Here is a 19,403-nt window from a genome sequence, read left to right on the forward strand (position 1 = left end):
TTATCAATTTTGAGGTTTTTACATATCTTAAATATAGAGATATTTTGCTCCACAACGCCGTTTTCCCCAATGAAATCGGACATTCCTAAGCGAAGATATTGAGTTCGTAAGTTATGGTATTATAAAATTGGAAATTGAGATATCGGCCTTTAAAAATATTATTGACAATGTTGAGAGTAGGAATTCCTTCAAAAATGTTTCAAAAAATACAAGATGCCAGTTATATTTCGGTCTGAAACTATCAGACGATATTTTTAACATTAATAACATCACAAATTCGCAAAGAACTCAAATTGTGAAAAAATCACCCCGGGCAGATTTTTGGCTATTTCTCCATTTACGGTCTTGCCCAAAAGTGTCTCCTTTTGACATGACACGTCACATTTAATCAAATATAATTTATCATGCAAATAAACTACTTCTGGCATTTAGTTGTTTTGTTTAGCATAAAAAAAGTCTGGCTTAATAACAATGATTATGTGCATGACTTTGCATGTGTACCCTGAACATTTGCCATTCTGTATTCAGTATATTGAATATTTTGTGAAAAATAACTTATTTATAAAGCACCTTAGTAAAAACTTATAGTTCTTATGATCTATTTCTATAACACGTTAAGTGGTCTTATATAGGATGTCTCGTATATTAAGCGTTGTTATCTAAATGTTAATATTCATATCTCTTTCAGTATCGACTTTTTAATCACTAAATAACCCTTCTTCAGATTGTTTGCTCTTGGCTTCTTTACCGATGTAGTCAATCATAAGAAATAAATACCCCTGTTTGGAAAAGAATCCATAAGAATTAAATATGCAAACCTATATTCTGAATAAAATAATTCTGCTCCAACAATCCCCCCACATGATATACCATTTCCTAACAATAGTAACCGAAATGGTAACCTGAGCTTTATTCCTTTTTATTTCAAACCAAATCCTCTTACATCCCATGATTTCACACCTCTCCCACTGCACATTTCCTAATCTTCCTTTGCTTACTATGCTAATGTTACATTATTGTTTTAAAGAAAAAATATCCAAACGGTTACACGGCACCACATCACATCAAAACTCCCATTGGGCACCCATTCCTTTTTTAAAGGAATTTTTATGTAGAAATGATATAACAATAGGTCGTAAATAGCACATTTTTATGCACAGACATGAAAATATTGTCAGCTTCGCAACTTTACCATGTTTACATTACTCTTTGAACTGAGAGAGTTGTAAACAAACTCAACATAACGTTTTAAAACTTATTTTGAATAAAGTGGAGGCCGAGTGGAACACGTCGAATGTGTTTAATTGCAATTGTGTTTTCAACCAAATCAAAACTGTAGTCTACAAAATGTTATTGACACTTTTCCTGTTTTTTGCTGAACCATGAAATGGTATCAGCCTATAACTGTCTATGTTACTAGGTTACTAGGTCCCTAACTAACCTTTTGGTCTGAAATGGACATATCTCTAAATGCCACGAAGGTATGAACCTTGAGTGGTGTCATATGAAAGAGGAAAACATAAAGAATATAATAACAATATTTCCAAACGTCAGAGGTCATCCAGGGGTCATAGGGGTCAAAAAAGGTCATTTTAACCGAAAATGCTCCGATTGAGCTTAAATTTAAATGCAATGATCCTTATGACATTCTTAACATGTGTAAAACATTTTAAAATTTATTTAAGGTCATTAAGGGGTCATAAAGGGGTCAAAGGTCAAGTTTTTCAAAACGTTCCAATTGAGCTGAAATTTTAATGCAATGATCCTTATGACATTCTAAACATTTACAAATATTTTAAAATTCATTTAAGGTCATTAAGGGGTCATAAAGGGGTCAAAGGTCAAGTTTTTCAAAATGCTCCAATTGAGCTGAAATTTATATGCACTCCGGGTGACAGTAGTGGTATAGGCCTACCACAATATACTGCTGAAGCCACATGGTTCAGCTATGGTGCGGTTATCGCTCTAGTTTAATTAACAATATGTTTAAAGTCTGGTTCAATACTAAATGTACTCTCAGTTAATCTGACATTTTGACATACCTGATTACAAACAAATCATTGGGAACAATGATGCAATGATGCTGTAACTATGGTAACAACTAACAAGAAAACACTTTTCTATAGTGACAGGCTTTATATATTTTTTATTAATGATCTTTTTGATGATAATGGTTTGCATTAAATCATTTTGAGTATTTTAGGCGCCATATTAGGCATACAGGTAGCATGCATTTTATTTGGTCTTCAAGAGATCTTACATCAATGGGAAAATTACCATTGTCAAGACTTTAGGACTCTTCCATTTTTCTGTTGTCTGTTTTACCAATTCCTCCAAATGCTTTCATGAATTGAGCTTGATATGATACTGTATTTTATAATTTTATTTGGTCTGGCAAACCAGATAAGATTAATCGAAAGACCATAATCGGTGGCTATTAAATGGGAGGATTAAAGATGATCCATCTCCTCCCATTCATTATTGCTGGTGTAAAACGCATCTTGGATAATAATAACAATGGCAATTGGAAATGCTTTTATGAATATTATTTGAAACCTTTTGGTGGTAATCTTATTTGGTATTGTAACTTTTTAAGCCACTATTTCCATAATTTAATCGACAACATAATAAAATGAATATTGAATCTGTTCATCTGGACTTACTATTTTTGATAGCGACAGTATCAACAGATTCAATATTCATTTTATTATGTTTATCTACCTGGATGACTGAGAATATTCACAGAAATAAATTAATCAACAACAAATTTATTAAGGTCCTATAGGCCTATATTTGATAATTTCAAATGAATCATTCAGTTTTGTTCGACCGAAGAAAATTTTGTCTCGAATACGTATAAACCCCAAAAAGTACAATCATAAGAACCACATTTTACAAAAAAAAATGTTTCAGAAAAATAACATTTCTTTCTGCGCTCAAAACCCATTTTGGTTTCACGAAGTTGTGAGGATTATTTGTAGCTTGTAAAGTTCTTTATTATATTTATAGCTAGAAACATGAAAACAAGCAAACAAACAAACACAAACAGGTTCTTCTTCATAGAACTTGTTTAAATTTGCACTAAATATAGCCTGACAAAAAAATAAAAAGGTCATGAATTTCCCCGGTGAATTTCAGTATGATTTTATCGTGTACTTTTGTATACAATACAAGGCATTATAACCACAATTTCATCAATTCCTACAAAAACATATATCTGTTGCACTGTGCATTTTCTGCTCTGTTGATGTTGCAATACGGTTAGTATACATCGCCATAGCAACACAAACATGGTATTCACCAAGTCAATCTTTATCGCCAATTAAAAGTACGCGAGAGCATCGTATCCACAGAGAATAAGCGTGGACGTGACTTTGTGTAAGACACTATTTGATTGTCGTGTTAATTAATTTGTCAACTCAGTTCAAGGCCACGCTTTGGCCAAGGACACGCAGACGTGTTAATAATCGAGTCAAGTCCAAGTTCATTTAACAAAATTTGATTATAATGTAACCGGTTTAAATGAACTATATAGATGTATGTTGTAACAAGTGTTAGAATAAAAATTCCTTTAAAAAAGGAATGGGGCGCCCAAATTATGTGAGCTTGGACGTGATATGGTGAATTCCATGGCATGGTGTTTAGATTTGGTCCCGGGGATTTGGTATCATAATGATTTTTTCTAGGGAAGAGTAGAAGATGATCAAATGCAAAACAAATGTGTTTGATTGGGGAAGGTGTATCACAGGACCGTTTTGGATGAAATAAATTGAATTGGAATGAAGCTGTCGTGTCAATTTGCGATTATGTGGGGTGGGGGAGTGCAATTTTGGGGCATATTGTAGTGATGATATTGCTTTGGATATTGAATATTGTTGAATTTCGTTATGCGGGGGGTATATGATGGATAGTATAGAGGAGGATCTACCCCTATGTTGACCAAAAGAAAAGTTTTTATGAATGTATAACGTCTGTGATACATATACATCATAACGTCTGTGATACATATACATCATCTACTTGCTAATACACTGAAAATCTAATAGAGATGAAGGATAAAAGACAATTACAGAACATTCATTCTTCAAAAGTAGCTATATGGGTATACAATGTTTACAAGATAAGAACGTTAATGTTTTGTACATGAACGTAACATCTTTGATACATAGTTGTTAACACACTGAAAATCTGACTAGAGATTTACAATTTGATGATATCCAAAAGAATACTTACTAACTTAGCATTGAAGAATTAAAATAATTACAGAACTTTCATTTGTTAACATACACGTAGCAATGATTAACAATGTTGAAAATACAAACGTAACGTTTTGTTCATAAACATAACATCCTCGACACATCTAGGATCCGCATAATTTGTTGATTAATGTCATAAACAGTCACAAAAGATTTATGGTCTGATCATTTTATCATTTTAAGGGGGACCCGATATTGCATTTGGAAGAACCAGGCTTTTCAATTACTATCAAAACTGCTGGGTACCAAACTTTTTGATACAGCTTGTATAGTAATTTGTTCTAATTTCCATGCAAAAGGAGCCAGTTGTTTCATCCTTAAAACAAATAGGCTACACCATAATTTCCAATTACCCCATGCAGATAGATAAGACCTTGGTAAGATAAGCGTGTTAATTGTTATGTCACTATCACTATCTTGATCTTGATAAGATGCCTGACTTTGAAACTTTGGGTAAAAAACTCATACTCTGCAAGTTAGGTCAAATTTTGCACTATGATTGTTTATTTGAGCTTATTGGACTATGCCATTCAGATTAGGCTATTGTAATCCAAAGTGTTGGTCACCGTCTATCGGGTTCTAAGAGGCGGTAAACTGGTTACAAAGGTCAAAGTGGTTACAAAGGTCAAAGGTCTCGATTTATTTGGTGTTTTACAAATCCATTAATTTTGTCTTTTAAACAAAGAATATACGCACACCATTTTATCCTGTGCATAACAGAAAACAATAATAAAATAAAATCCAAGCATATTGTGGATTTATTTCTGAGCAAGGGCATAATTTTAGCAAAATAGCACAACAATTGCGGAGTAAATCTAGTAAGACTGAAATTAGAAGCTACTCACAAGTACATGCCAATATTGTGGGACGCCTCCGTAGAGGGCGCCCCAAAAACACTTATCCATTTGTAGGACAAAGCTAGGCTATTTTCTTGGGTACACGTCTTTGATTTCGATGTGATTTTGTTCAACATGCTTCTTTTTTTTTTTGCTCCGAAAGGATCTTGTTCCAAAAGTACTTATTCTTTTAATCTGAAAGTTCATTTCTCCAAAAGACCACCCGACACTACAGGTTTGATCTCAGAAATGTTATTTTTCCGAAGGACATTGCTCCGAAAATGAAGTGTATTTTTGCTCCGAAAGGTTTAGCTCCAAAGGGTCATTTCTCAATAATAATAATAATAATAATAATAATAATAATAATAATAATAATAATAACACTAATAATAACACTAATAATAATAATAATAATAATAATATCACTAATAATAATAATAATAATAACAACAACAACAACAACAACAACAACAACAACAACAACAACAACAACAACAACAACAACAACAACAACAACAACAACAACAACAACAATAATAATAATAATAAAACACAGGCATTTTTAACAGTTTTATTTTGCTTTAGTTTTGGATTGTACGATGTAAGTTGGCATATTAAATTAATTACTAATTCATTACTTTTCAGATTTTTAAAAGCTTTTGATACTAATGTTTGTGTCGATTTTTGTGAGGCTTTAAGCACCAGCTAGCAGTACTTATGTAAGAAGACGTGCGTACATACATATGTTGGAATTTTCTAAATCATTCCTTTATCAATTCCAAGAAAACTGATCCTTAGTATAATGGTTTATATGCCAAGGGTGATTTCAAAAAGTGTATAGAAAGTTCGACTGGTCTCTATAGGGTATTTTGTGAATTGGTATGAAAATATGAACTGCTGAACTTCGTTTTGTATCAGGTGTAGCATTACAACTTACGCAGGCGTTGAACAAATACATTCGTAGTATAGAGGTTTTGTGTAAATACACTCGTAAAACTATACATGTACATTAGAAAACATGAAAACTAAAACCTAATCCACCTTTGCGTTGTTTGAAACTCCAATTCAGGAAATGGAAACTTCTAACAAATAATGCCTCAAATTTGCTCCAATCCTGCACCAAACCAAGAACAGGAAGTACTGATTTTCAGTTTAACAGTGGCGAAACAAGGGTGGGGGGAAAGGCGGAGCAAGGGGGAACGTGCCCTGGGCGCCGCCTTTCAGGGGGCGCAAAATCGCCCCCTGGTTAAAAAAATGTGGCTCAAGCATTTAAAACCTTTTTGTGTTTTATGTTGCCAAAATTTTCGAATTGCTTCATCCCTCTTGTCTGTTTGCAAATTTGGTCCTAGAAATATGTGCCCCCCCCCCTCAGATACCCTTTAGCACTCTCTTCTATATAGAAGTATCTATTTTGTGCCCCCGTATTTTTTCGTGGATCCACAGCTGAACATTGTACGGGGGTAAAAGTAAAGGAGTCGAACCTGCATTTTTTACAGCTGACAGAGTGCCCATCTCTCTTTCGTTAGCGATTTTCAGACCCCACCGTGAAAATATGCTGTGGAGGGATCCCCACCTGATCCACATCTTGTCTGTTACCTTCCCAGCATTTACGAATGCCGGTACCCATTTATATACATGGGTGAAGAAGAGTAATCGAGATAAAATGTCTTACTCAAGGGCACAACACGATGGCATCGCCGGGGCTCGAACCCGCAACCGTTCCGATTATCATCCGTTCCGCTCGGCCACCGTGCTCCCTTATTAAAGCAACATTTGTAAGAAATTTGGGTCACGGGTAAAAAGTTTGGGAAGCCCTGGGCTATTTATGTTCAGGGTAACTGAGGTTTAGGCGGGGGTTTAGGGTTAATAGGGATTATAGGGTAGCGAACTTTACCCTTTATCATGTTTATTAGGACTAGCGAACATACCCGGTACACATGCTAGTAAAAGACTACGGTATATAACATCGAAGGTTTCATCCGTTTTTGAACTGAACTTTTAATATGCGCGTAGTTTTCCCACCCTTACATCATGTTCCTCTGTAAAGTTGTGGCTTTCCAAAAAATATTCGCTCTCCTAAAATGAAGCGGAAGGGGAGGGAACATGGCACATAATTCCTATTAGCATATATCCTCAGTGAACCATATATGACCCTTTTCCCTTTTCTTTATTTTCTATATGATGGATAACTCGGTCAAGGTATAACAACATGGACTCCACACCATATCGACAGAATAAAAGGAAATCGAATTATATTATCAAACATTTGACTGAAATCAACAAACGTAGAAATTGACAAACTCGCTAATGGTAACCATGGTAACTGATCACCTGGCAGTGACCACTGTGTAGCTAAACTCATCCCCGGTATCTAAATGAGATTATGTAAGTCAAATCGTGATGAGTACATTTTTGGAGGGATGAGATTATTTGGCCTGTCTGCTCTTAACTCCGGTGGTAGGAATTCGAAAGCAGCACGATATGAACGCAGTGACGTTCACCTGCGACATGAAATTGAAATTCAAATAAATTATTTCTTTCTTTGAAATAATAAATAATCATCAAATATGATTTTGAGAAAGTGTGTATTTCACTCTTTTCGATTTAAATTCATTTTCGACTTTAAGAAATTTATAGACCTACAGGCTCATTGTAAGAAATAGAATTAGCAATTATAAATGGCCGAGTCGCTATACCTCCAACCAAAATATTTGAACTACTATATAGTATATGGTGCTAGTATGCTGTAACTTTGATATTCAAAAATTCACTGTTTGTGACATGTTCTCAAGACTGTAACCCCATAAGTTCTGCTCACTTTTTTTTTTAATTCGCGGACCTATTTTCTCGATAATTGTAAAAATGCGACTATTTATGGCGAAAACAAATTGCCGTCGAAGGCAGCGAAAAAATTTTCCACCCAAACTCCCATCCCCCCATCAAATCGTGCGTCCCTACTATTCGTGCTATTTAATAGTCCAAAGACCCAGCAAACACAAAACGTTTTCGACATCATTCGCAAAAGATTATCAAAGGTTGTCAGAAAACGTTTAAATGTCGGGTTATATAAAGGGTATATTAAGAGTATAAAACGTTTTCATAACCTTAAAAAACATTTTTTGATAATCTAGGCCTACTGCTCAGCAAACAAAAATGCTTTACAGAAAACGTTTAAATGTCGGGTTATATAAAGGGTATAAAAACGTTTTAATAACATTCCAAAAACATTCTTGAAAACTTGATACAAAACATTCTAAACAGAATGTTATTTTGGGGTTGAAGAAATATTTTGCGAAAAATGTTTGCCCAAAATATAAAATTTTTCAATAACGTTTTAAAACGTTTTCATGACCTTTATATAACCCGACATTTAAATGTTATTAAAAGGTTTCGAAAAAACATTTTCAGAACATTTTGTGTTTTCTGGGTTCAAATATTTTAACATAATGTTATTTAAGTATTGACACAATATTTGGCAAAAATGTTTACAAAAATAGTTTACATTTTTTGAAAACATTTAAAAATATTGTTGCAGTGTGTATTCATACAAAATGTTTTAAACCGTTATCATGACCTTTATATAACCCGACATTTTAATGTTATTAAAACGTTTTACCTAAACCAAAAGCCAAAATATAACTTATTTAAAACGTTTTTAAAACGTTTTTGTCTCTTTGCTGGGAGCAGCCCCAAATACCTCAAAAAGTGGGTTTTTTTACCGGAACTCAATAGGGGTGCACAATTGGCGATGGCGGAACTCAGTTTAAGGTTACACAAATGGCGATGGCGCATAATAAGTGGCTAAACGATGAGTATCAAAACATGGCTTGTTTTGGTGTAAAAAGGGCATTGGCTTCTGATCCATATGACCAGACGACCTGTTGACCTTTCTCGTCTGCTTGTATTTGAGCATAAAACTTAGCATTCATTCACATATCGTTAGATACAAACAAATCCCACTATCCCAGTACACCATTTTGCAAGTTTTTAAAAGTTTATGAAAATAAAAATGGGCTCAAAATTTAGCATACACAGGCCAAATTTGTTAATGTTACTGCGCGGGGGTGGGTGTGTCCCCCCTGTTCTTTGAAGATATGTGCCACTGTTTTGGGGTTACCTTTTCTGCGATTTTGGTATATCGATGTAGGTGGGATTTCAGTGGATACCATAAGCCCAAGTGGGCACATGTGGACAAGTGCCCAATTTGAACAAATTTTGGTGCTTTTGGATGTTTGCTTTATATGAAAACTTGGTATTGAGAAAGTCTGCATCCACAAGTCTGCGTGGAACATCCACGGGGTACAACATTTTCGAAGAGGGGGTTACATACATCCATATAGACCTAAGGCCGGATTTACCATTGGGCCAGCCCGGGCCCAGGGCCCCCACAATTTGGGGGCCCCCAATTGCCCTATGCATGTTCCTTTTTAGTCCGTAAACACCCAGTTTTAGACCGAAATATGGTAAAATTATTCACATTCATTTGGGATAATACAATTGTCTGAAATGGAAAATTGTGCTTGCTTGTTAAATCGGAACAAAATATGCTCCTCCACCTCTAAATTGTAAAGCTTCTGCCGCTTCTGTCGATCTTATAATACCCCCTCAACCCCGCCACTTGAGTGTACACGGTGAGTTTGGGGGCCTCCAAATTTTGGCCTGGCCCAGGGCCCCCAAAAAGGTAAATCCGGCCCTGCATGATAGACCCTGTATGATGATACATCTGCATGTAAACCCCCTCTAAATTGAACACTGCCTCCTATTCGAATTACGATAAAGGTCAATGTTGTCTGGTCTTGCTGTGATATGAAGCCAATGTCCTTTTACACCAAAGTAGTGGAATGTTTTATCTATGGTTTTATACGCTTCACTTCTAGCACATCATCATGTTACAGTATAGGGATATGGACCAGAGATGTGAACCATCTGGAAGATTCCGTACCGGACAAACCGTCCAAGGAGACCGGCAGCTACCGGCCGCTCCCTACTTTTGCCGGGGCAAATGTGCGTGAAGCCCAAATAACTTGCGAGTTTTATGCTACAATGGGTCAAAAATCGACAGTACCTGCCCTACTTTACCGGGGCAAATGTGCGTGAAGCCCAAAAATAATTTGCGAGCCGATTTTATGCTACAATGGGTCAAAAATCAACCCTTTGTGTACAAAACTTTTTGGCACCCCCCTATCAGAGGATCAAAACCTTTTTTGACCTCTTTCCCTTGTTAGAGTTCCAAAACTTGAACCCACCCACATTCTGAACACTCTCTTACTTCATTCCACGCAGGGGCATTAACATGATCGATGATTCATTTCGTGGAGTGTGATTTGTATGGAAACTCACACAAAGTCCCTATTATTTTTTTTTCTGAGTGGGTGCTCATCCATACTTGTTATTTTTTTTATTTTGTTCATTGGGATCTGACCCTGCATTCATGCAGCCGTGAATAATGTTCAACAACTTCAGTCAAACCATACTCTGTAAAAAGAAAATATTACTACACTCTAAATTTTACAACGGTTAATGTAGCTGTGAACAAATAGTTGAACCGTTTGTTGCATTCTCTTGATGTTGCGTACTTTGAATAAACATGTGTACATGCACTGCAGTGCTTAAATATGATATAATTACCATTAAATGGCCACATGTGTCAAAATTAGTCTTTTGGTAAAGGGCTCGTGATTGTTAGAAGACAATTTATACAAATTACACCATGTATTTTCGGGACAAAGTGCACTAACACATAGTTGTCCCGAAAGTATATGCGTTTGTATTTTCGGGACAATGTGTTAGTGCAGTATAAAGAGCCACGAAATTACTTTTAACAATTACGAGTCTTTATCCAAAAGACTATTAACACCTATGGCTGCTTAATTAAATTTATATTGTAATATAGGCACTATATGTTCATAGGTTTATTCAAAGTATGTAGCATCAAGACAGTGCAACAATCGGTTCAACCATTTGTCACAACTACATTATCCGTTGCAAAATTTAGAGTATATGGTGAAACTCTCATTGCTAAAACTTATGCAGAGGTCATTAAGGGTCTACATTGGAATGATAGTCTCACAACAGTACAGCTATTATGCAGCAACAACAGTACTTATTCTCCAACATACAAACAAACAAATAAATACAAAAATATTTAAAGCCGGTTAAAGGAGTATTTCGTGATCCTAGCATCCTCTATTTATGTCATTTTTCATTTATAGATATCCACGAAAAAAACCTATTCCCAAAATTTCAGTTGATTCCGATTTTTCGTTCGCGAGTTATGCATGATTATGTGTTTACACTGCTCCATAGACAATATGTTGTAATTTCGTTCTGGTGCACCAGAACGAAATTCAAATTTCACGATATCTTTGCTAAACGAATTAATCTGCAAGAAATATTTTGTACATAAACATTATGTAGCCAGAGGTTTCCAGTGATATAAAAATCTCAACTTTTTGAGAAAAGTGGGGGATGAGGTGAGGCTGTGGATCACGAAATGCCCTTTTAATATGAAAACAACCCAAAATCATTAATAATTTAATTGACCTCTTTTTTTTTCCGCGAGCAATCTTCAGCTCCCGAGACGAAAAATGTTTGATTTAGACTCTACAATACACAACATGCAAATCAATAAGATTCTCGGCTGAGGTTAAAAACTAGGCCTATCTATTGCGAGATCGGCCGTGCCGTGGTCCTTTTCGACGGACTATATCCAAATCTAGCGCTATTTGTGATGGATCAACAAAGATGTTGTGCTAATCATTGGCATCTTAAACAGAAGACAAAAAAAAAGAAGATCAAACAAAAAACAATCAAACAAAAAAACCTAAAACACCAAAACACACACATGGGATCTTTGCATAAATACACGGAATTTGGACCAATTTCTGTCAAACCCATAGTGATCGTAGATGCATCATTTATATTTCGTTCCGACCTTGAGTTTAACCACACACAGTGAATCCAAAATATGAATGTCAACAGTATTACTTTTATATTTTACTTTATTCTTTTCCTACCAGTGATTCATGCGTAAAAATCAAGTATATTACGCAAATAGTTTGCAAGCAAGCTACCGATGAGTATCACGAAAAATGACAACCTGATGAAGCGTAATAGAAAATTGCAGGCGAGGAATCATGGTAATTCAATAATGATTGGGGTCTGAACTCCGTCTGTTTGATTTGATTTCATGTAGTGGCGGCGCCACGGGAGGGGGGGGGGGCATGAGGGGTAATTTCCCCACTCTTGCCCCTGTTGTCCCCCACCCAGTTAAAACCCAAAATTACGAAAATTGCACCTTTTGCTGTAATTTTGCGCAAACCTTGGTGACCCCCCCCCCTGAAATTCACTTTGCCCCCTCAAATCCCCCCCCCCCCGGAAAAAAATCTTACTTGCGCTATAATTTTTGAGAAAAATGCAAAAATAGGCACAAAATTGGCCAGGGGTGTAGTACCCCCTTAAATCATTGATGATTTGAAAAGATTATTGTTTGATTTACCTCGTCTAATTAATAATATCGAATGAAATGAAGTATTTCTTGGAAATACGAATTGTACTTGACTTCTATCAATCATGTCAATATTGCACAATACAATATTGCAAACAAAATTTCATTTCAAAATGAAAGTGTATCACAATGGAGGATATATGACCAAAGGCCAATAGGTTTGTTCTATGAATGCAGAAAAGGAAGCAAGAAAAAAATGATAACTTCCGAGGCAGATGCATAAACCGATAAAGATACCACTCGCTGGTAACTGTAGGGATACTAAAAATAATAAGACATTTTCCTGGTAGTAGTAACTTAAGGCATGGAAGAAAGAGATTAAGGTTAGCAACTAATGCTATTTTAAACTGTGGCGATTTGGTAGTTCACAGCATCTTGCGAATGGTAGTGAGCTTTGGCAAAAATTGCACTAAGGTTGATCATTTCATAGCGAGTGTGTAGAAGAATTCAGTATCACAGATATACTTTTGTAGGTCCTGTGGTTCTTGAGTTATGTTGTAAAGAGGACTGAAACAACAACACTTTTGTAAAACGCACATAACTCATTCACAACAATAAATCAAGCAAGTTTTCAAAGTATATGATTTGTAGAATGAACTTTTGCAAAACATCAAAGTGTTATTTTTCAATAATATATTGATTTAGATAATGGCTGCTTCGACCAACAATACCGCGTCTACCCTTAAATTTATAAAAATAAAAAGGTAAAGATTCCTCCTAAGATCATTAAATCAATTTTAAGAAAATTAATGAGCGCAAATTTATTGACATAGGTTAAGAAAACTAATAGGGACAAGATACTTATGTGCAGGGTTTAATTTTTTTAAACCATTTTTGATCAATTTAAGTTAAAATTCCTTTCTTAAAATTGGTTTAATTTCTTTCTTAAATTACATTTCCTCATTCCTAATGCTTCTACAACTTTTGAATGCAATTAAAATACCTCTAGGCCTATAGATAGATATAGTCATTTTATCTTTTGCTAAAAATTCATCTTCAAGGTGCAGAATTCAACCGGTTTTTCCCAATTTTTTTCTTTGAAATTTTCATGCTGATAGGATTGCGCACTAGCAGATCTACTGTCTCTTTGACCTTATCATGGGGTATCAGGTATAGCAGTTCTTTTTAAAATTAAAACAAAAATCGATTTAAATAAAAAAAATCTGATTTAAAAATCAAATAAATCGATTTAAAAAAAAATATCGCCAACCCAGCTTATGCGTAATGATGTGGACAATGCCTATAAAAAGTTCAAGCCAGGATCTGTGGTTTGACCAAGTTTGCAATTTGCATTGTCCTGTGAAAGAAAAGCGGATAAAGGGATCACTTGTAAAAGCTTTGCAATTTGTCCAGTGTAAGAAAAGAGGATAAAATGTGGATTACAAGCGATCTAAGCTTTCTAAATATAGGGATCATTACTATGCAAAAAAAATAAATCAAATAATTCTCATGAAGAACTATTGCAGCAACAACTTGACACTTTTGGTTGGAGACAGAAGCAGCAAGTGCTGACAGTCACCTACCTGGACAACCGATTCTTTAGAAATGCTTAGTCGCCCTAAAAGTCGATCGATACATGTTCAAATCAGCACAATTCAGAGATACACCTTTTTGCTATGAAATTAATTTTTTCGGTCAAATATAAAGCAATATTTTTTTTTTTTCAGTAATGTCAGTTAAAAACTTGGTGCTTGGATATACATTTTTTTTTAATCCTGGTGTTAAAATTAAGCATCAAATTGTATCTTTTAGTGTGATATTTTTGATTTTTATAGGCCTTGAGTTCGCCTGCGAGCTTTTTACGGAATTGATTTTTAGCGTCTCAAACTAATATAGTTTGCTAAAGAAAGATATTTCCCACCTCTGTAAAGCACATCGTGTGGGTCTATCTCTTCTAGCTTTGTCAGACTTTCCGTTTTTATTTTCCCCTTTTTCCCTTCATGCTCTGAAAATGTAAAACTCGGTGCTTTTATCTCGTGCGCAACCAGCAGGAATAGTCGATATTTTCATTGTTGTCATCCAGGGCAATTTTCCATTGAAAAGCAAAGATCATGAAGATTGCCCGACTAGCGATTTGGTAGCCCAAATCCCCAATTGGTAAATGAGGTGAATTTTAATAATTTGCTCCCGTGATAGCCTGCAATTTCAATTTATATGCATTCCATGATTATGAAAACCATTTTGTCTGTCTGTGTGTTTGTTTACCTAGGTTAGTCCGTATTAAGAGACGCACGCTTGAGGTTCATGAAAATCCACGGTCCAAACCTAGAAAAATTAGCGTGTTATTATAGGGATTTTAATCTTCTGTCCCTCCTATCTCCATGTGAATTTTGTATGACCTACCCCCGCCCCCCCCATCGCGGGTTGCCATTTTCATTACACCCTTCAGACTTGTGTTCGGGTTTCTGTAGAGATTCATCAGTGTTCGGGTTTGTTTTTAATTTGACATGTAGGCCTATATATAGGCCTAACCATATTTGTCATAATTAAGCGCTATACCTAAATGTATAGCTATGCTATATATTATTATGTAATATCATGTACATGTAGGCCTATAGGGTGGGGTGGGTGCAGAGGTGTGTAAGGTGGGTGGTGGGGGTGTATGTAGGGAAACTTTGGTGTGGTAATCAACACACTTTAACCATGACTTTCAATGCAAGGCTTATTGTTGCCACAAATGTTTTTTTTTTTCTTACGGTTATTTAATTAGTTTTTATAAGCTTCCATGTTTAACCTGGTATTGTTTTGGCTGCTTCATCAGGGCCTATGACTTTCGGTGGGTTTCCAAAAGCAGTTTCAAACAAACACAAACAAAAGGCACCATACCCAGTCACCTTCATGACAATTGAAACACTACGTCAAGTATTAACATCCAAGTTATTCTGTTTTTAGGCAAGCAATTTTAAATAATTGCTTGAACAGGTTTTTGTTTAAAAACAAAAACCTGTTTAAGTTAACAATGAAAATGAATGGTTCTTATAAGGCACAATCTCTGATGAGGAACTCAAAGCGCGTAAAGCACGAAATTTACAAACAAACATAAAAACAATCAATTTATAAAGATGTTTAAAAACAAAAACCTGTTTAAGTTAACAATGATAATGAACGGTTCTTATAAGCCACAATCTCTGATGGTTCTTATAAGGACAATCTATTTCTGGCGTTTAAATAACGAAAGTCTGGGGCGTTACGCCGGGGCGTTACGAAGGTTATTTCTTTGGAAGTGTCTTCCAAACAGTTTGCTTGATCATAAAACATACAGCGTAATATAATGTTTTGTAAAAGAAAGTTTTGTTTAAAATATTGCCCAATTGCATGTAAGCCTTCGGGCAAAGTTGTTTTGAGGAGAAGCAAATTTCAACACATTGGTCCGAATCACTCACGTGATGATGAAATATCCTCATCGTGCTATAAACATGATCAGTATAGGAGCGCTATTAGGCCTGGGAATTTCGTTGCTATATTGAAGTTCTGGCAACACTGTATCATGCCCAGCGCACTGAATGGTCTATTGTTCTATTGTGTCCGATTTGAGCGCTGACATATTGGAAAATGTTGCCAATCAATATTCATGAGAGTGTACATTCAACGTCCAATTTTCGAAATTGGGTGACTTGTGCTTGGCAGGTGTAAAATACATCTGACTGGGCGTTTTAAATACGTAACGCATAAAGGCATTGACATCATCGAATGGCTGCCTATAGTGCTGTTGGTGTTAGGCCTATGTGTGTGTGGGGGGCTGTGTTTAGTTTCTATAATTATTATTTATTCTTTCTTTATTGAGGGTAATACTGCTTCAGTGACAAGCACTGCTTTTCAAGCAGGCCCTCATTGTATACATGTTATAGCAACAAAATATATTACGATACACAATATTTACAAAAATAGCATACATAATATACTAGTATTACAAATAAGTATAATGGTATCATCAAATACAAGAAAATTATAAATACCATGATTCAAAATACAGAAATACAATAATTATATTTATACAAAAAATAAGCAAGCAAATGAACAAAATGTAGATAAAGACAGGCCTAAATTTCTTTAATTTTTGACTGAAATTGGCCTAAAGTCATATTTTCCATCTGCGCTCTTACTGTCGGTGGCAAAGAATTCCATGCATAGGCTGCCCTGACGTGAAAAGTACGTTGACCTGAATTTGATTTAAATTTTGGAACAATCAATGTATTAGAAGTATGATTTCTAGTTATATGATTATGGTTATCATGAACAAAATCAAATTGAGAAGATAAGTATGATGGATATTCGTTCTTTAAACATTTGAAAACAGTCATTAATAGAGTATTATGCCATCTTTGATCAAGTTTAACCCACTGCAATGTATTCATTAAATCATTAGTTGGTGTCCTTATATCTGCTGAGAGAATTATTCTAGCTAAATTATTATGAAGTACCTGAAGCCTATTATGGTACTCTACACTAAAATTTGACCAGACCATGCTGCCATAATCAAAGTGGGGAATAACAAGAGCATTTGATAACATTACAGTGGTTTTATATGGAAGGAAATATTTTATACGTTTTATTATACCAGTTCTTTTGGAAATAGTTTTACTAACATTATCAACGTGAGCTGACCAAGACATCTTGCTATCAAATTTTACACCTAGATATTTAAACTCATCTACTCTTTCAATATCATTGTTGTTATATGATAAATGTACATTGTTGAACTTTTCAAGCATTTTGTTTGTACCAAAGATCATAAACTTAGTCTTTTCAACATTTAAAGTGAGTTTGTTTACTTTGAACCATTCAGCTACCCTACTTAGACATGACTCCATTTGAATTTTAAGATCAGATTCATTTTAGCTTTACACATTAAAGAGGTATCATCAGCATACATTACAGTTTTACATTCAGACACAGCATTAGGTAAACAGTTAACAAAAATGATAAACAGTAAAGGACCTAAAATTGAGCCCTGAGGAATACCAATATCAATTGGCCTAAAGTCAGAAAGAGTTGAGTTAACATTAACAGTTTGTTCTCTGTTGTTTAAGTATGATTTAAACCATAATAATTCATCCCCATATACCCCATATTGTTTAAGTTTCCTAATCAGAATATCATGATTTACAGTATCAAATGCTTTCTTTAAGTCTATAAATAAAACGCCTGTAGCATAACCTGTATCCATATTCTTTAAAATGTAATCTTGCACATCTAGAAGGGTTGTTGTTGTGGAATGATTCGGACGAAATCCTGATTGAGCATTTGATAACAGTCCTATATTACTCATATATTCATATAATTGATCATGGACAGCTCTTTCAATGATCTTTGATACAATTGGTAATACAGAGATAGGTCTATAGTTACTAACATTAGTTTTATCACCTGATTTAAATATTGGAGTTACTTTAGCCTTCTTCCATGCATCAGGAAAAGTAGACCCATTCAAAGACAGGTTGCAAATATGAACAAGGCATTTTGAGATGAAAGGCGCAGCCAACTTTAATAACCTTACATTGAATGGATCTAATCCTGACGATTTACAATTTTGCATTTTACTTATTTGTTTGAGAACAAATTCATTAGATATTGCTCTAAAACTAAATTTGTTTACACTGTAATAATTATTATAATGCCTACATTTATTTGTCATTCCTTTCTTTTCCTTTCTCTGTACTTATTCTTTCCTTGCTAAAGTATCACTCCCTCTTCTTATCTCCCTTCCCTTCTCCATCCCCTCATACTTTTTGTCCCTCTTTCTCTCTTCCTCCAGCCCCCCTCTCATTCTTCATGTCCCCTCCTCCACCTCTTCCTCCCTCATCCCCTCCCAAGACCTCTAACAAAAGAGCTGCCCCCCTTCAGTACGCCACTGTTTATGACATTCTCCTTCTTAAAATAAAATAAAATGTCAATTTGTGAAACAACTTTTATATAGGCCTATACCGGTATACTTATTATATGTTACATGTATACGTAGATATTACCATTATACAGTAATAGACATGCAGACATGGCAGCCTTGATCTGAATCATTCAGCAAGCGCATTCAATTTATTTAAATGAAGCACCTACAGTCAGTGGGGTCACAACGAACTGCATCAGCGGCTAATGTGCCTTTTGAGCTTACGGCTACTCAATTACACCCTTGAGTGGTATGACAACAAAAGGTACTTTTCGTTATAGTAAGCGCTTTCACGCGACTTTCGTTTGATCACTTATTGACAGTAGTCTGCTAGGTAAAGCGTTAATACACTGTCGGGTCAGCTTACCGATTTAATGGTGGAAGCCCTTTGTCCCAAACAAAAGGTACCTTTCGATGAATAGCTTGTCAGATTTCAAATCGGCACAAGTGTACAATGCGTTACATAATCTATTGCCTCTCCATTCTTAATAGCTCCATGATCATGCCGGTATTCCTATTAAACCCAGGGATATCGATCCACAATGCTAGTATTATTAGCCTTATATTTCACGCGTTGATTTTGAAAAAAATTCAGCCGGTGAAAAAATGGTGAAATCAAAACGTAAATTCTGACAAAACTATGATATATCGCTCACGGTGATGTGCGTTAGAAAGTTGGAAAAAATCCTTCATTAGCGTACTATATTACTTTGAAAAGTTAAAAGGTTGATCCAAGAAAAGGCTCGCGGGCAGAGTTTAAGCCTATCAAAATCGAAAATCTTACACGAAATGACTGAATTTCACGCCTAAGTTTAACACTAGGATTTGAAAAAAAAAAAAAGTATCAAGCACTACAATTTGACCTGACATTTACTGAAAAAATGAAAATGATTGCATTTCATTTGGCCGAGAAAATTAAT

The 19,403-nt window shown here is 35.2% G+C and overlaps 1 protein-coding gene across 2 annotated transcripts in view; it reads right to left on the reverse strand.

The window, feature by feature from the left end:
- Window positions 1-19,403, reverse strand: part of LOC140140133 (uncharacterized) — a 46,509-nt gene that overhangs the window by 16,096 nt on the left and 11,010 nt on the right. The gene's annotated exons all lie outside the window — the stretch shown is intronic.

This window comes from Amphiura filiformis, chromosome 18 (genome assembly GCF_039555335.1).
Source record: "Amphiura filiformis chromosome 18, Afil_fr2py, whole genome shotgun sequence".
In the NCBI taxonomy this organism is placed as follows: domain Eukaryota; kingdom Metazoa; phylum Echinodermata; class Ophiuroidea; order Amphilepidida; family Amphiuridae; genus Amphiura; species Amphiura filiformis.